The sequence below is a fragment of the Podarcis melisellensis genome (genome assembly GCF_964234715.1).
Source record: "Podarcis melisellensis genome assembly, chromosome: 13".
NCBI classification, from domain to species: domain Eukaryota; kingdom Metazoa; phylum Chordata; class Lepidosauria; order Squamata; family Lacertidae; genus Podarcis; species Podarcis melisellensis.
Genome location: NC_138545.1, coordinates 14,552,244 through 14,567,955, shown reverse-complemented (window position 1 = coordinate 14,567,955; position 15,712 = coordinate 14,552,244). Strand labels below are relative to the sequence as shown.

The 15,712-nt window shown below is 42.1% G+C and overlaps 2 protein-coding genes across 1 annotated transcript in view; both read left to right on the top strand.

The window, feature by feature from the left end:
• LOC309354008 (C-type lectin BpLec-like) overlaps positions 1-15,712 on the top strand; it is a 196,614-nt gene that overhangs the window by 25,574 nt on the left and 155,328 nt on the right.
• The window catches only part of LOC309354013 (C-type lectin-like), a 96,150-nt gene continuing 85,491 nt past the window's right edge, over positions 5,054-15,712 (top strand). The window contains exons 1-2 of the mRNA XM_081883710.1: positions 5,054-5,081; positions 5,500-5,586. The gene's annotated coding sequence lies outside the window, so the exon portion shown is untranslated. The remainder of the gene's footprint in view (positions 5,082-5,499; positions 5,587-15,712) is intronic.

Genomic DNA, 15,712 nt, shown 5'->3' with positions numbered 1-15,712 from the left:
ACTTGTCAAAGGGAAAAGAGAGAGTGTATTAGCCTACAAGGTCTGTGTCTTTTTTCCTTTTGCAATCTAGCTTCACTTGTTCCTGAAAAACATCCACTTCAACAACAGTGCCGGGGAAGAAATCTCTTTGGATGAGAAGGGGCAGCAGGCAGGTGGCTATGATCTCCTCAACTTGGTCACATTTCCCAATGAGTCCTTCCAGAGAGTCCGAGTAGGGAGGGTGGACCCTCAGGCCCCCTCAGGAAAAGAGTTCACAGTGGATGGAAGTGCCATCGCATGGAATCCCAAGTTCAATCAGGTGGGCGGTACTATTTCTTGTTTTAATAATCATCCATCATCATTATCTTTTATGAGAAGATCAGGGGATCCAGGAAAACAGAAATGGCTACAAAGGAGAAGTGTGAGGAGAGAAGCTCTGGTACTCACTGATGAAATACTGTTTTTGTTGCTTTGTTGATCCAGAGCTAGTTTGAGGCTAATTCAGAGATCAGGATTAAAGAACAAGGTCTTTCTGAGTGAGGAATTGACAAGTGTTTAAAGCTCTTGAAAAGGAACTGTTGTGCTCTAAAATGCGTTGTTGCCAACAATCTCTGCCATGCGGAGCCCAGGTAGAAAGAAAATTATCCACTGCCTGAAGTGTGTGGTCACTGATGTTGATGGATGGAGTGCTGGTGATATCCTGTCCCAGGATGTTGGTCTCCATCAGGCTGAGCCATAATGTGTGGGATGAAAGCATCCAAAATGCTAAGGAAAGTCCTGGTGCACAGAAGGTTAAAAAACCCTGTGCTGTCATATGTCAGAGGATATTAACTGATGGATTGATTAAATTTATATACTGCCCGATACCCAGAAGTCTCAAGGATGTTCAGAGATTAAAACCAACATATAAAAAACACATTTTAAAAGGGCATAGTTATGTCAGTTTGTACAGTTATGGCAAATATGAGCAGTCTAAACAGAGCAGCAGGAATGTTCTCTTGTGCTGCTGTCAGTCTGTAACAGTATTTATCTTAGATAAAAATCTATGTAAGATATGTTAGCAATGTAAGTAACACCCACATGCATTGTATGTATTAATCTGCAATTTCAAGTACACTAAATAAAAAATTATTCTTATTTAAACTTTAAAAGAGAGCGTCTCTAGGAGGAAATCAGCATTGGGTTATGAGGAATCAATTTATCAAGAAGGAGAAGGTTAGTACAAGCTTCTCTTTGCCATTCAGACATGTGCTGGACAGGCCAAATGGTTCGGGGACAGCACAAAGCATCTTTATCAGGGGGCCTGATACTTGCCCAGGGAGCAAATGCTTGACAGCCATTCTCTAATTTCGATCCTGTGACCTTTCTGCTGCAAAGCGGACATAAGATTTATTCCATTCAAAATCCCTTGCTTGTCATTACCATTAGATGCTGCCCATTTCCACCTGTGTTGAGAGCTGCCACCCTGGACAGAGTATGTTTCCACAGCAGGGAAAGCAAATCTGTTGCTATGACTGTGTTCAGTGCCCTAAAGGGAGGATTTCACTCCAGAAGGGTAAGTGAAGGAACACGAGTCAACTGGAATTCCCATCTTCCTCTCCAACAGAGACATTCATGTTTCAGTCTTATTATGTCTGCTTATTTTCTGTCATGGATCCCAAGCACATGTGTTTATGTTATTGACACATATTCTCCTTTCCTCTCCCCTAACTTTTGAACAGCTATTCAGGCATATCTTGTGTGCAATTACATCCACATGGGAGTAAGCACCATTGAAATCAGCATGACATACATCTGGGTAGAAATGGTTAAGATTGCATGCCATAGGTTCCCTTTTCTCACCATTGAAACTGCAGCCAACACATTTTCATCTTCTGTTATTAATAAATAGTAAATTATCTCCTCTATTGTATCCACACAATTTCAATCATTAGGAACAGTTATTTCTTGTCAAATATAGATGTTCCTGATGACAGGCTACCTGGCTGTTTCATGCACTCCCAAGTTCCATTACGGAAAGTGTAAAAAAGAAACACTGAGCCACAAGCTTAGAAATGCAAAAACATGGGGCTGGATGCAGAGATAGACATGTTTAAGGGGGAACCACTGAAATCAATCTGTATACTGCAACGATGAAAAATAAATATGAATAGATTGATTAATACAGCTGAGATGTTCAGAGAGGAACCATCACTTAGTTGAAAAATTAGGCTTTGGTTCATCAGCTCAGTAATACGTTTTGTGTACCGCATAATAGATGGTATCAATAATATTAATAATTATCGCTTCAAGAAATGCTAAAAGCATGCTTCTCATTTTCAGATGCAGATCAATGTGAGAAATGCCCAGATGATTACTACCCAAATGCCTTTCAGGACCAATGTTTTCCAAAAAAAATAAGCTACCTATCCTATGAGGAGCCCTTGGGGGCAATGCTGGCCTCCTTGGCTCTCCTGCTTTCCCTGGTCACACTTGTTGTGATGGGGACCTTCGGTCTGCACTGGAACACTCCCATTGTCAAAGCCAACAACTGGGGCATCACCTGCACCTTGCTCTCTTCTCTGCTTCTCTGCTTTCTCTGCTCCTTCTTATTCATTGGCAGGCCTACAAAGGTGACCTGTGTCTTGAGGCAAACCGTCTTTGGCATCGTCTTCTCCATTGCTGTTGCTTGTGTGTTAGCCAAAACCCTCACTGTGGTTTTGGCATTCATGGTGACCAGGCCTGGGAACAGCCTGAGGAAATGGCTTGGGAAGAGGCTGGCAGGATCCCTTATCACCTTCTGTTCTCTCATTCAAGCTGGCATCTGTCTTGGGTGGCTGGCATCCTCTCCCCCATTCCCAGAGTTTGACCTGCACTCCCAGGATGGGCAGATCATAGTGCAGTGCAATGAAGGCTCCGACATCATGTTCCACCTTATTCTCGGCTACATGGGCCTTTTGGCCATTGTGAGCTTCTCTGTGGCTTTCTTTGCCAGGAAGTTGCCTGATACTTTCAATGAAGCCAAGTTGATTACCTTCAGCATGCTGGTCTTCTGCAGTGTTTGGCTGTCCTTTGTCCCCACTTATCTGAGCACCAAAGGGAAATACATGGTGGCTGTGGAGATCTTCTCCATCTTGGCCTCTACTGCTGGCTTACTGGGTTGCATCTTTCTCCCCAAAATCTACATCATTATATTTAGACCTGAGACGAACAGTAGAGAGAGGTTAGTAAGGAAGAAGGATGACCATAGTTGAGAGGGTGAAAGAGATGCCGTTAGCCAGGGACCTTATGTTCTGACAAGGAGATGCTATTTCCTTTGTTTTTATATTATATTCCGTCTTCTATGCCATCCAAGGAGCACATAATTCTCCTTCTCTTGCTATTGTTTTCTCAACAATTCTGTGAAGAAGCTTAGATTGAGAGATGATATCTGACCCATGGCTGAATGGGGATTTGAACCGTAGTTTCCCACAACCTTATGTTGTGGCAAGAAGATGCTATTTCCTTTGCTTCTGTCTTTTTCTCCTTATGCCAGCAATTCCCAAACTTTGGTCTCCAGCTGTTTTTGGACTACAATTCCCACCATCCTTGACAACTAGCCTTGCCAGCTATGGATGTTTTCAACTGTAGTCCAACAACAGCCGGAGACCCAAGTTTGGAAACCCCTATTCTATGCCATCCAAGTGTTCATGGTGGCATACATGGCTCTTCTCTCTCTGTATTGCCTTCACAACAACTCTGTGAGGTAGGTTAGACTGAGAGATTTTTATGTATGTTGTTTTGTTGACTTAATCTTTGTTTTTTGGCCTACCTTTCTATACCCCCAGAACACAAACTAAAGAGAGCAGAATATGAAATACTGTTACTTACAGGGGTCTGCTTCACCAGGGTGTTGTCCACATGGAATGTCATGTGGAAGCAATTTGCAGCAGGATTGAAAATGGAGTAGCTGCTGAGTGATTGAAAAATAGGACATCAAAATCATTTGAGCTCTTGTTAATTCGTGCTAGTTTACCATTCTGCTTACCAAAATAAATTAGAAGTTGGTGGGTCATGACCTTGATCCCAGGAAGACCATAACCACACAGTTCTTAAATAATAGAGGTATCTTTTAAATGAATTTCATTGCTCAAAATTAGGATATATACGAGAGAGAGCTTTGTATTCATCTACCTCTTTTTCTTCTTTTGTTTTGTTCTTTTCTTTTTATTATTTTCTGTTTAGAATAGTTTCTTTTTATTGTATTGTGAAATGTCTGAATAAAACCTTATACAAAAAAAGACATGTGACGTGTGTGTGTGTGTGTGTGTGTTTTAAGAAAAAAATCCCCAATGGACCATACAAACATGCAAAGCATCAAGCGTAATATAAATCATCTGGCAGTGGACATACATATTTAAACTCAGACTTGTGGATGCTGTGAGAATATTTTCTGTGTTCCTGTAAAAGAGATATTAAGACCAGCAACCCTACTTACACACACACTATATACTCTTTATACATATATAAAAACCATCTCTGCACAAGTGAGTGCCATCCTTCCATAAGGACCCAGATGTTGTGGGGGGTTGTGTGTGAGGAAATTGCTGTCACCAGAAAAATACAGCAGCCACAAAGTTTTAGTAGCTGATATCAGGGACTAGCTACACAATCCTCTAGTAGCTGAGTCAACTGGATGCTAGTGGGGGTGATGGGAGCTGAAACCCACCCTCACCCCTGTCTAGCTTTTCTCCCAGCCATAATAATCACAATCACAATCATAACAACATCCCAGCCAGAGTGGGCGGCTTATAGCATATCTAAAAAAGAAGCCTGGAAATCCTGGAATTGAACCAGGGAGGGGGAAAACCTAAAGCAAAAGAGCATGGACAGCAAAGAAATTGAAATCTCAGTTCCCCCTGCAGCATCTTTTAATTTCACCAAACTTCATTTTTAAATGTAGATATGTATATACACCTAGCTTGAATTTACATAAGCTATTTTCACAGTTGTGGATTCTTTGCCATGCGGATTTGCCTGTCACAGAATCCCTTCATGTAGCAGAGGATTCTGGGAAATGTTCCAGTGTAAACACTCCCTTTTGAAGGAAGCTGGCCATCCTTGTTGGGTATCAACAATGCAAAGTGAGTCTGTGCCCTTGAGCAAAAGGTGCACTCTGTTCCCCTTCCATTTTAATATCAAACATATTGAACAAAGTACTCCGCCTAGATATGGACTAAGCTCCAGAAGGCAGATGCATTATCTGATGTTAATTATGTGTGCTTATTTTTTATTTAGGGTATTTGCTTTCCAACCCATTGTCAGAAACATAACTGTATAGTGGTCATAACCATAAATTAAGTCTACACTGGAGGGAATTCCAGGGAAATTGAAACATATTTATCCTATCGATATCTACTCAACATGTAAATTAAGTCCACACTGGAGAGAATTCCAGGGAAATTGAAACATATTTATCCTATCACTATCTACTCAACATATGGCAAGTGATTGAACTTTCATCCTTCTCCCTTCCCTGCCCCAACCCCCAACTTCACCAAGATCTATATAAGAATTGAGGCAGCAGCTTCAGAGACAAACTTGCCCCTGCATAACGCGATATCCATCACCTCACAGGACAAAACTTGGGTAAGTTGGAGACAATCAGAAACTCACTTCTGATGCTATGGCTACTGATTTATATTTTGTATTGGGGCCTTTCACTAGCATTATACCCTATACCCACATATCTGTCCACATCCTTCTTCCATCAAAGTCTCATTCAGTTCTCGCAGGTAAGTAAATATATATATACTATGTGGGTTTGTGGGTTGAGAAGTTGAGGAGAAGAAAGCAAGGGCATGGGTGTAGTAGAAGAAGCAGAACACTCCCCATTTAAGCTCCCCACCCTCCATCACCACAGTTACTTATATTCCAGCTGAGCCAAGGAGGGGGAAGTTAAATAGCATGAGGAGGCAAAGAGGGGGGAGGAGTTTAGCTCCCCTCAGTCATTTCCCATTTTCTTCTAAAATCTAGACCTCGTCAACCCCCAGTTTAAAAAAAATGAATAATGCAAGTGATTTCCACAGTTTCGGTTTTATGGAATTCTTGCCACATTGACTCTTCTGCTATGACTCAGTCTTGCATGTGGTAGAGGATTCTGGGAAAGATTCCAAGGCAGTCTCTCCATTTCTGAAGGATGCAGGCCAGTCTTGTTTCAGGCTAACTATGCACTACCTGAAGTGAGGGTGTGCCCTTGGAGCAGACTCAGCACCCCACTTCACTGAGATCTTTCAGTTTCAAAATAGAAAGTGGTGAAGGAAGTGCCCCTCCTGGATTTCGTTTTACAGTATCTCCAGATTGTAGACCTGTTCTTTGTTTCTAGACTTGTTCTTTTAGTTAAGTCTTTTTATTGTATTTAGAATATTTATTTTCCCATCACCTTCCACACAAATACATTCATGCAACCAAATCATGTGTTTCTATGAGTATTTGAAGTACATCCTTTCTTTCTTCATATGTACTCTGCATATATCTAAAAGGCTGAAATTCCTTCCTCCTTTCCCCTGTCTCTGACCTGACTAAGCTCCATATAAGAATTAAGGCAGCCAACTTGGGAGACAGAGTTGTAGAAAGAGGAAATCCATCACTTCAACAGGACAGCACCTGGGTAAGCTGGAGTTGGGGTTGGGTTGGAGTTGGGGAGAAATTCAGTTCAGTTTCCATTTAAAGGCAAACTTAATTGAATTTGTAGTATCTGACACAATATGAGAGCTGAAACACAGCCACCCTTTGAAATTTGTCTCCCTTTGAATTTTTCAACACAGCTGAATTTCCCATTGAATTTCTCCAGCTTTGTAAGATGGGTTAAGATCACTGGGGGGGATGGGACACACCCTGATAATTCCAGTGATTTTTATTCAGCACATGCAAGGCCACCTCTGTCCTGCCTCTGCCATCTCCACATCTCCTTTTTTTATTGCTAATGCTAGTGGGCTACCCTGGGACAGAGCAAGGGGGTGCGGTGGAGGCGTAGCGCCCCAGGTGTCACCACTGAGGGGGTGACCAAATGCCAGGCAGCACTCACCGCGGGGCCTGCAGCATGCCCAAGCCACGCGTCTTTCCTGGGAGAAAATTAGTTAATGTACATTGCAATGGGCAGTGCTTTTTTTCTTTAAAATGTTTAGGAGTACTCTCATTTCCCTACTCATATTGAAATGTTGCCCCTCAATAATGGATGAGAGTTGATCATTGAGGGGTTGGAGAGGAGGTAATGATTCCAGAGAGTTGTCCATCAATCACAGAAGGCACAGTTGGGAATGACAGTTGCTGGATTAGATTTTTTTTCTTGCAGATGTAGCTGTTGAGTTGGTTGCAGTTTCTATCATTCCATTTCACAAAACTGTAAACGGTTTCTTTAAAAGAGAACAAATGACAGCATTAGGTTCAGAAGTTAGGAGGCACATGAAGAATAAACAGTCTGGATTATTTTTGCTTTCTAATCTTACATTTTCTACATTCCTTAGTCAACACTTTCTCTATGGTGAGGAGAATACACAAGCAAGCAGTTATTATTAGGGGAATAGATATTTTTAAGAGGGGTGAACATACAACGTTAAACCACAAGATGAGGGAGCTGTTGTGTGCACAAATTGCACATGTAAAAGTGACTCCAATTTAGCTCTTACTAAATCCTACTAGAAAAGGGGGGGGGCTTAAGATGCATTTATGTAAAAGTCTATGCGAAAAGATTATAGCAGGCAAAAGATTATAGCAGGCAAAATAAACAATTGGAACAATTGTTTAAATCTACCGACGCTGCAACACCAACCCAGCTACTTAAAGTTCATGGTGTTCCCAAGTGTACAGCACTTTAACCTAAAGGTTAAGAAATAAATCTTATACCCCGCTGTCTTGTTGAGCTGCTGGTGGCGCTTGATGAAGACTTTCAGAAGGATTTTAAGGGAGTTTATACAAAAGGGAGATGGATGGATGGATCCATGGATGGATGGATCCATCGTTCTCCTCCTTCAGGCAATCCTCTCATCAATCCTGTGAGGCAGGCTAGGGTAAGAGACTAAGACTGACCCAGGGTTTCCCAATGAGCTTCACGGCTGAGTGGGGATTTGAACCCTGGTCTCTCAGTGCTAGTCTGGAGCTCAGTTTCATACCAGTGAGTCCCTTGCGCACATCTCACTTCAGCCAGAAACTTAACTGAGCTTGTACAAATATCCTATCTTCTTTGCCTCCTTCTCCCTGACCCTCAACAATGGTCCAAGCTTCTTCTTTTATATTGGTTTTTTTATTGGGTTTACAAACAAGAATGATGCATGGTGACTGGTTTGTATCAATATTCACATGGTTATGTGATCATGACTAGATAACATCCACCACAACATTTGCAGATAAGAATTTGCAAGGATATACAGTACAGCATTCATTTGAAGTCCAAGCTGTTTCACAAAGCACCCTCTGGTGGCAAACAGAAAGAAAGCATTTACACACCCACTTTACTTTCCCCCCAGGTATCTCTTTCAGGCAGCGGTCGCCCACGATGATGCCTTTCAAGGGATCTGGCCTTGTGCTCCTCTCCTTTCTGGTGTCTGTTCTGGCACTGGGAGCCTATTGTGAAACCCCCTATGAGAAGTTCCTAAGGCAGCACTACGATAATCCCAAGAGCAACGTTGGAAAGCAGTATTGTGACGTCATGATGAAAAGACGTGGGCTGGACAAACCATGCAAGGAAGTGAACACCTTCATCCACGGCACCAAGAATAACATCAAATCTGTGTGCACTGAATCTGGAGGGGAGGATTATGGGAATGGGCTGAGGATTGCTCTCCGCCCCATCACTGTCACCACCTGCAAGCACAAAGGCGGCTCAACTCGCCCACCTTGCGAGTACTCCAATAACAGATCGTCCAGATACATTGTCATTGCCTGTAATCAGAATAATGAGCCTGTGCACTTTGACGAAAGCATCATCGTCACAGCGTAAGATTTCCAATGCCCAGATCCAAATATTCAGCTTTTTAACAATTATGCCATCCCTTGCAAGAAACCCCCCCCCCCTTTGCTGCCATTCTGTCCAGCTCTGCTTTACTGCAATTAAAAAACAAACAAAGAAAACACCCTTAAACCATAGTGGCAAAGAAACCTGCTTTGATTCTGTTAAACCAGCAATGTCTGTCTGTTGTTTCTATTTGTCCAGAGTCACAGGCGCATTGTTTCTCCAGGTAAGCAATCTTCCTGTATCAGCCTTCAAGGACAGCTGAAGGGCCAAGGTAAAGGCCCTCCAGCGCTTAGGGACTTCAAGTTTAGCTAGACATACCATAGGGGAGGCAGAGTACCTGGACGATTCATTGGAGATAAAAGTTGAGGTCCTGGCTAGATCCAATTGGCACTCAGTGTCTGCAACACGTTTTATGAGCAGGTAGGCTACAACCATTTCCTGCCAGGAATTATACTACATGGTGGCATATGGTTATTCCAAGTGAATCATTGTTGGGGGGGGGGACTTAGTGTCTGCTGGGAGATGGATAGGAGTTTTTTTGATGCTCATGACTGCAGCAAAACCAGGTTTCAGCAAGAAAGGCATAGCAGTCAAATATTAGGGTGGGGAGCTGTCACCACTGCCTTTCTCCTTTTTTTCCATTTCCCCATCCCCCAAATGTCTAGATTTTCTCCTTCCATTTAACCCCCACCCATATGGTATTCACAATATAGAGCGCATATGGTTTAGCATTAATGTCTAGCAGCTTGGAATGCTTCCCCCAACACTTTCGCAACTCTGGTTCCCCACTCAGTTCTGTCCCAGTGTACAGAGTTCATGTTTATAGACACAGCCAGATGTCATCATGTGGTCAGGCACAACAACCCCAGGGCTGCTTCTGAGCACATTCCACAGGATGCCTAATAAATAGTCATCTTGCTGTTTGTGGCTCTGTGGGTGCTTTGAGGCCGAGAGTAAATATAATGGAGAATGTAAACTCCCTTGTTTGGGAGACAAATGTTCCCCTTGAATGTGTATGGGGGTATTCAGACCCACATAGAAATCTAGCTTCCAAGTCAGCTTGGAGAGAGAGAAATCTTCAGGTGGTATTGTTATCAATAGAACATCAACCCAAAGGACAGATGTGTCTCTGTGGGAGGTATCCCCCTGACCATTTTTGAGACCCCCTTTTGGCAATGGCCTCCCGACCACGATTGGCTAATTGTTAAGGCTAGGTGGGAACCTCAAGGTATCCAGCTTAGGGGGGAGGAGGGTCAGCAAAGCCAAGCTGCCTAGCCAGGAGTCTCATAGTCCCGGGGGAGGCTGTGTGCAACCATGCAAAAGCCGCCCTCCAGTTAATGTGGGGAATGGTCATTGTGCACTCCTGGACCCCCTCCTAAGAAACCATTCCATTTCATTTATTGAATTTATATACCACCATATACCCAGAGGTTTCAGGGCGGTTCACAAAAAAGATCACAATATACAAAATAAAAATAAAAACAATACTGCAATAACACCCCCACCAACCCCCCAAAAGAGCCACATTTTAGAGGGTAAGAACTTTGCTTGTTCTGAGACCTGAGGACCTTAGCAAAACAAATACTTCACCCTGTAATTCTTATAATTATTGATCAGCATCACTACTTTTAAATGTCCCATGGCAAATCAGATGCCAGGCACAATATAAGCCATAGAAACAGCCCTTTCCAAATGTGATGGTCCTGTGTTGTAGTCTATATAGGCACCTGTCCTATCACATTACATAAATCCAGTAAGGGAGGTAGATTTGAGGCAGGTACATGCCTCCATGCAGCCAAGTTTCCTTATAACTTCAGCCAAGACTGAAATGCTGTTAGTGAATATAGGTAAACATGATGGCTTCCAGTTCAGCCCAAGAATGGTCAGCACACCACCTGCTTTTCCTGCTGTTGCTGATGCATTGTTCTTCTAGCAAGAGTTTGAGCTCTTGCAGATTGAGAAAAACAATTCAAACCAATTCATATGGTCCTCCAGCAGACATGATCATCGGTGAATTTATATCCATTACGCTAGCAAACTTCAGAATGCAGAAATTTATGGAGTACCCACAATCCTCTGCACTATATGCTCAGTAAGTAGTTACTTATTTACAGGGAATTTTCTGTTGGGTCCACTGATTATTCATGACTTGATGAAATAAACAACTGCATCGGCTTTTGTCTTCGGTTCTTCTGTCAGCCTTCACAGGGAACATTCAGATTTTTGTCCCACCACTTGAGTTAGCAGAAATAAACTCAAGATCATCAGTCTAAGGCACCATATGTGGCCTAATCAAATCCCTCTGTACCATAGTGTTAAAAATGTTTTTCAGAGTTGTCTTTCAAGTAAGATATTCATTCTTGTGGAAAGAATTAAGAAGTACTTCAATACAAATTTGGACTTGCTTGAAATGCTGTTCTACTCCCCCCCCCCCTGCAGTTCATTGTTGTGTTTCTGTATTGCTACACTGAAGTGGAACTACCTACAACTTGCTATTCTTTTAGATGATACCAAAAAATCACCTTTTCATTTTGAGTCTGATAAACTGCAGTTCCCTCCTTTTCCCTCAAAGAGCAAAGCCCAGCAGTAGCGACACATTAACTTGAAAACAAGTCCCTTCATTGTGTTCAGTGGGTACAGGGCCCGAATCCTGTTGAAATCTATGGGGATTCCAAAGTGCTTAAGTGTGGCTCCTAGATTGCCCCTGCTTTTTGCCCATATGAGCCCCATCCACAACCCAGCTGAAGTTTTCAAGCTACTTCAACCCATAGATGTTGCAGCCCATCCCTGTGCCAAAATTTTCTTGCAAGTAAGCTTTGTTCAGTTCCATGGGCTTCGCTCCACACCCCAAACATACATCAGCTTTTAGCCTGACAGGGCAAATCTGGGCTTACCTACTCGAAGTAATCACCACTGAGCTTAGTGGTACTTACTCCCAGGTAAGTGGGATGCTTCCTCTTAAATATTTGGGATCAAGGAGAGATTTCCTTAACACATGTTTACATGGGAATAAGCAATTTCCAATGGAAGGTTGTGTATCACACCCTATAATGCCTTGCATGATTATATGGGAAGCGAATCCCATTGAATAAAAAAAGAGGAGGAAGATTTAGCTTCCCAAGTTGTTTTTTTGTTTTTTTAAAAAGGAAAGCATATCTATAAGGCTTAGATTCAAGGGCTGCTAAAAAGACATTGTGTGTTAAAGCACACTGGTATACTAAAGAGTTGTATCCCTAGTTGAATTGCGAACACTTTCCCATGAATACTTCATGGTTCAGAAATGGAAGGGAGGTGATGGACAAAGCAGCAGAACAAGAGGTAGGCGTGAACATTGTGTATAAGAAACAGGCATAGGTAGTGTTGGGAACATGCAATGATTTACTCAGTATTAAATCCCACTGTGTTGGTGATTTTGAACCTAGTTAAGTGGGGAAAGAATTAGAGCCTGACTGAACTTGGCAGGTTAACAACTTTTTGTTTCTGAGTTTCCAATATCCAACCCCATCAATTTATCCACAGCACAACAATGGATCTCCTTGAATCTACTATTTACATACTGAACATCTAATCATAGTATCTTAGGAGACTGCTGTAGTATATTAGTTTGAATGGAATGTTCTTGTCGTGTAGGCTGAAACATCCAAGTTAAATACATGCATGAATCAAAATGAAAACTTCAACACAGTTGTTTCTCTTCTGTCATGTTTGCAGTCATTCTTTGTCTCATTGCAGAGTCCTCCCAAAAAACTACCAGCATGTTCTTGCTTTCATCTTTGCTATGCAAGAGATCAACAAGAATGCCAAATTCTTATCCAACATCACACTGGGATCAACATTTTATGAGAATGGTTTTAATCCTTCACAAACTTGTTGGAACACTCTTGCTCTTCTTTTCATGGGACAACGAAATCTCCCCAATTACCACTGTAATGGGGAAGATAGATTAATTGCCGTTGTTGGAGGGCTCACCTCCCAAAACTCCATTCAGATGGCCAATATATTAAACACCTACAAGATTCCACAGGTATGTGTTTAGATACATAGATACAACCACAAGGTCAGACATACACAGAAAACGTCAAAAAGCATCCAGGTTAGCTTTCAATCCCATTACATTATGTTTTCTACACATATGTCCTACGTTAGGTATGGGTACATGATTATGTTAAAGCCTCCTAGCTATGTGTTGCCAACACTACCGTCTCAATTTGCATTGGGATTTTTTTTTTGGGGGGGGAGTAAATCCATAATACTAATAATCCAAGCTCTGGTTCTTCCAAACCTGGCCATGTCACAAATCATGTAATCATAGGAGCATCCAGCTTCCTGCTTAGAAACTTCTCCCAGCCTGAGACTTAAAATGCCAGGGGTGTATACTTACAAAAGTAAGACCAGGTGGATAACTACCATAATACAGAAGTATTCTTTCTAGGAACAAATAGACGGTCTTTGGATTCTTAAAAATAGAATGCCTTTCCCTTTAGCTCAGCTATGGCTCCTTGGATCCAGGGCTGAGTGACCAAAGGCACTTCCCTTCCTTCTTCCAAATGGTCCCCAATGAAGAAGCTCAGTATGATGGCATTGTCTGGCTACTCAGGAAGTTTGGGTGGAACTGGATTGGCCTCCTTGTTTCAGATGATGACAGTGGAGAAACCTTCCTTCATACTCTCAGACCAAGGCTTTCCCAGAATAATCTTTGTATTTCTTGGACACTGGTGATCCCACTAGTGACAAATTTTTTACCTAATGAGCTACTTCAACAAAAGTTGAGACCAATCATGTTTGTTCTCACACAGCAGCAAATGAATGTGATTCTTGTCTATGGAGACAGTCAGTCTCTAGAGGCTTTGAGACTGGTTTTAGTCTCCCTTGAGGTTTTCTCTATGTACCCAGTGGAGAGGGTGTGGATTACAATAGCTCAATGGGATTTCACTGCAGTGCTGGCTGGAGGCAATTTTCCTTCAAAATCCTTCAATGGCACTTTGTCATTTACACTCCATTCAAATCCAGTTCCAGGGTTTCAGGACTTTCTACAGACCATAAATCCATGGCAGCCAAATCTTTATTTCATTCAGCAGTTCTGGGCCAGTGCATTCCTCTGTTCATTCCCAGATCACAATCTAATTCACACAACTCATGAACCCTGCACTGGGAGGGAGAAGCTTGAGAAACTCACTGGACCCGTGTTTGAAATGGAAATGTCCAGCCAGAGCTACACCATCTACAATGCCGTCCATGCAGTAGCACATGCTCTCCATAGCATGTATTCCTCAAGAACCAAACAGAAAGTACTGGGTGAGAGATGGACGCAGCCAAAAGTTAAGCCCTGGCAGGTACTGTCAACTACTCTTATCTGTGTTAGAAGCACAGGAGTTATTATTACTGGTTCATATGTTTCACAGCTGAGCCTTGGCGTAGAGGAGAGACCTTGGGGATTTTCACTGGTGAGCTCTATCATTGGGAGGGACTTGATCTCAGTTAAAGGCCACATGCTTTGGAAGCTACACATTCAAAGCTCTTTAAATTAATCCATCCAGGATTCTCCTACTTGGGGCTGTACAAGGATGAGGGGTGTCCTCTGTTATAAGAACTCAGTTGAAACCTTGAATGTATGCCAAATAGAACTGTGGCCATTCAGAGTAGACAGTTCTGGGCTACAGAGAACAATGGTTTGACTCAGCACAAGGCAGTTTCAGGTGTTAATGGAGGAGGTTTCTGAATTACCCAGAATCCATGGCAAGTCGAAAAGCATACCAAGTCATGCCTCTTAATATTGGAACTGGAAAGGCTTACAGCTCAATGGCAGAACATCTGTTTTCATTCAGAAGGTCCCATGTTCAACCCCCAGCATCTCAAGATCATGATGGGAAAGGCTCTGAAACCCTAGAGAGCCAATAGCAACCAGTGTAGAAATGACTGGGCTATATAGAGCAATGATTTGACTCCCTGCAGGGCAGCTTTCAGCATCCTAGAACATACTGATGAATGGTAGTAAAAAGCCAAAGGTCCAACTGGGAAATCGAAAAGAGAGAGTGTATTAGCCTCCAAGGTCTGTGTTTTTTTTCCCCTCTTGCAATCTAGCTTCACTCCTTCCTGAAGAACATCCACTTCAACAACAGTGCTGGGGAAGAAATCTCTTTGGATGAGAAGGGGCAGCAGGCAGGTGGCTATGATCTCCTCAACTTGGTCACATTTCCCAATAAGTCCTTCCAGAGAGTCCGAGTGGGGAGAATGGACCCTCAGGCCCCCCCAGGAAAAGAGTTCACAGTGGATGGAAGTGCCATTGCATGGAATCCCAAGTTCAAGCAGGTGGGTGTGACCATTTTTTTGTTTTAATTATCATCCATCATCATCTTTAATGAGAAGATCAGGGGATCCAGAAAAACACAGAGGGCTACAAAGGAGAAGTGTGGGGAGGAAAGCTCTAGTACTCCATGATCAAATACTATCTTTTTTTTTTAAAAAAAGACATTTATTAAGATTTTCAAAATATTACAAAATGAAAAAAGAAAAAAGAAAAATACAAAATAAAAATAGTTAAAAACAATTCCATCTTTCCATTACTTATCTTTCATTTGCTTGTTTCCCGGACCTCCTCACACCTCCCTTTTTTGTATTCCAATTCAATTTGTTAGTTCAGCAAATCCTTTCCCTCCTTTATAATCCTTTAATCTTAAAGTATTATAACATTAAATTTTTACCTGTTAATAATCCATTTTTTCATATTCCTTTATAGCATTACAGCTAAAAACCACTTAACTT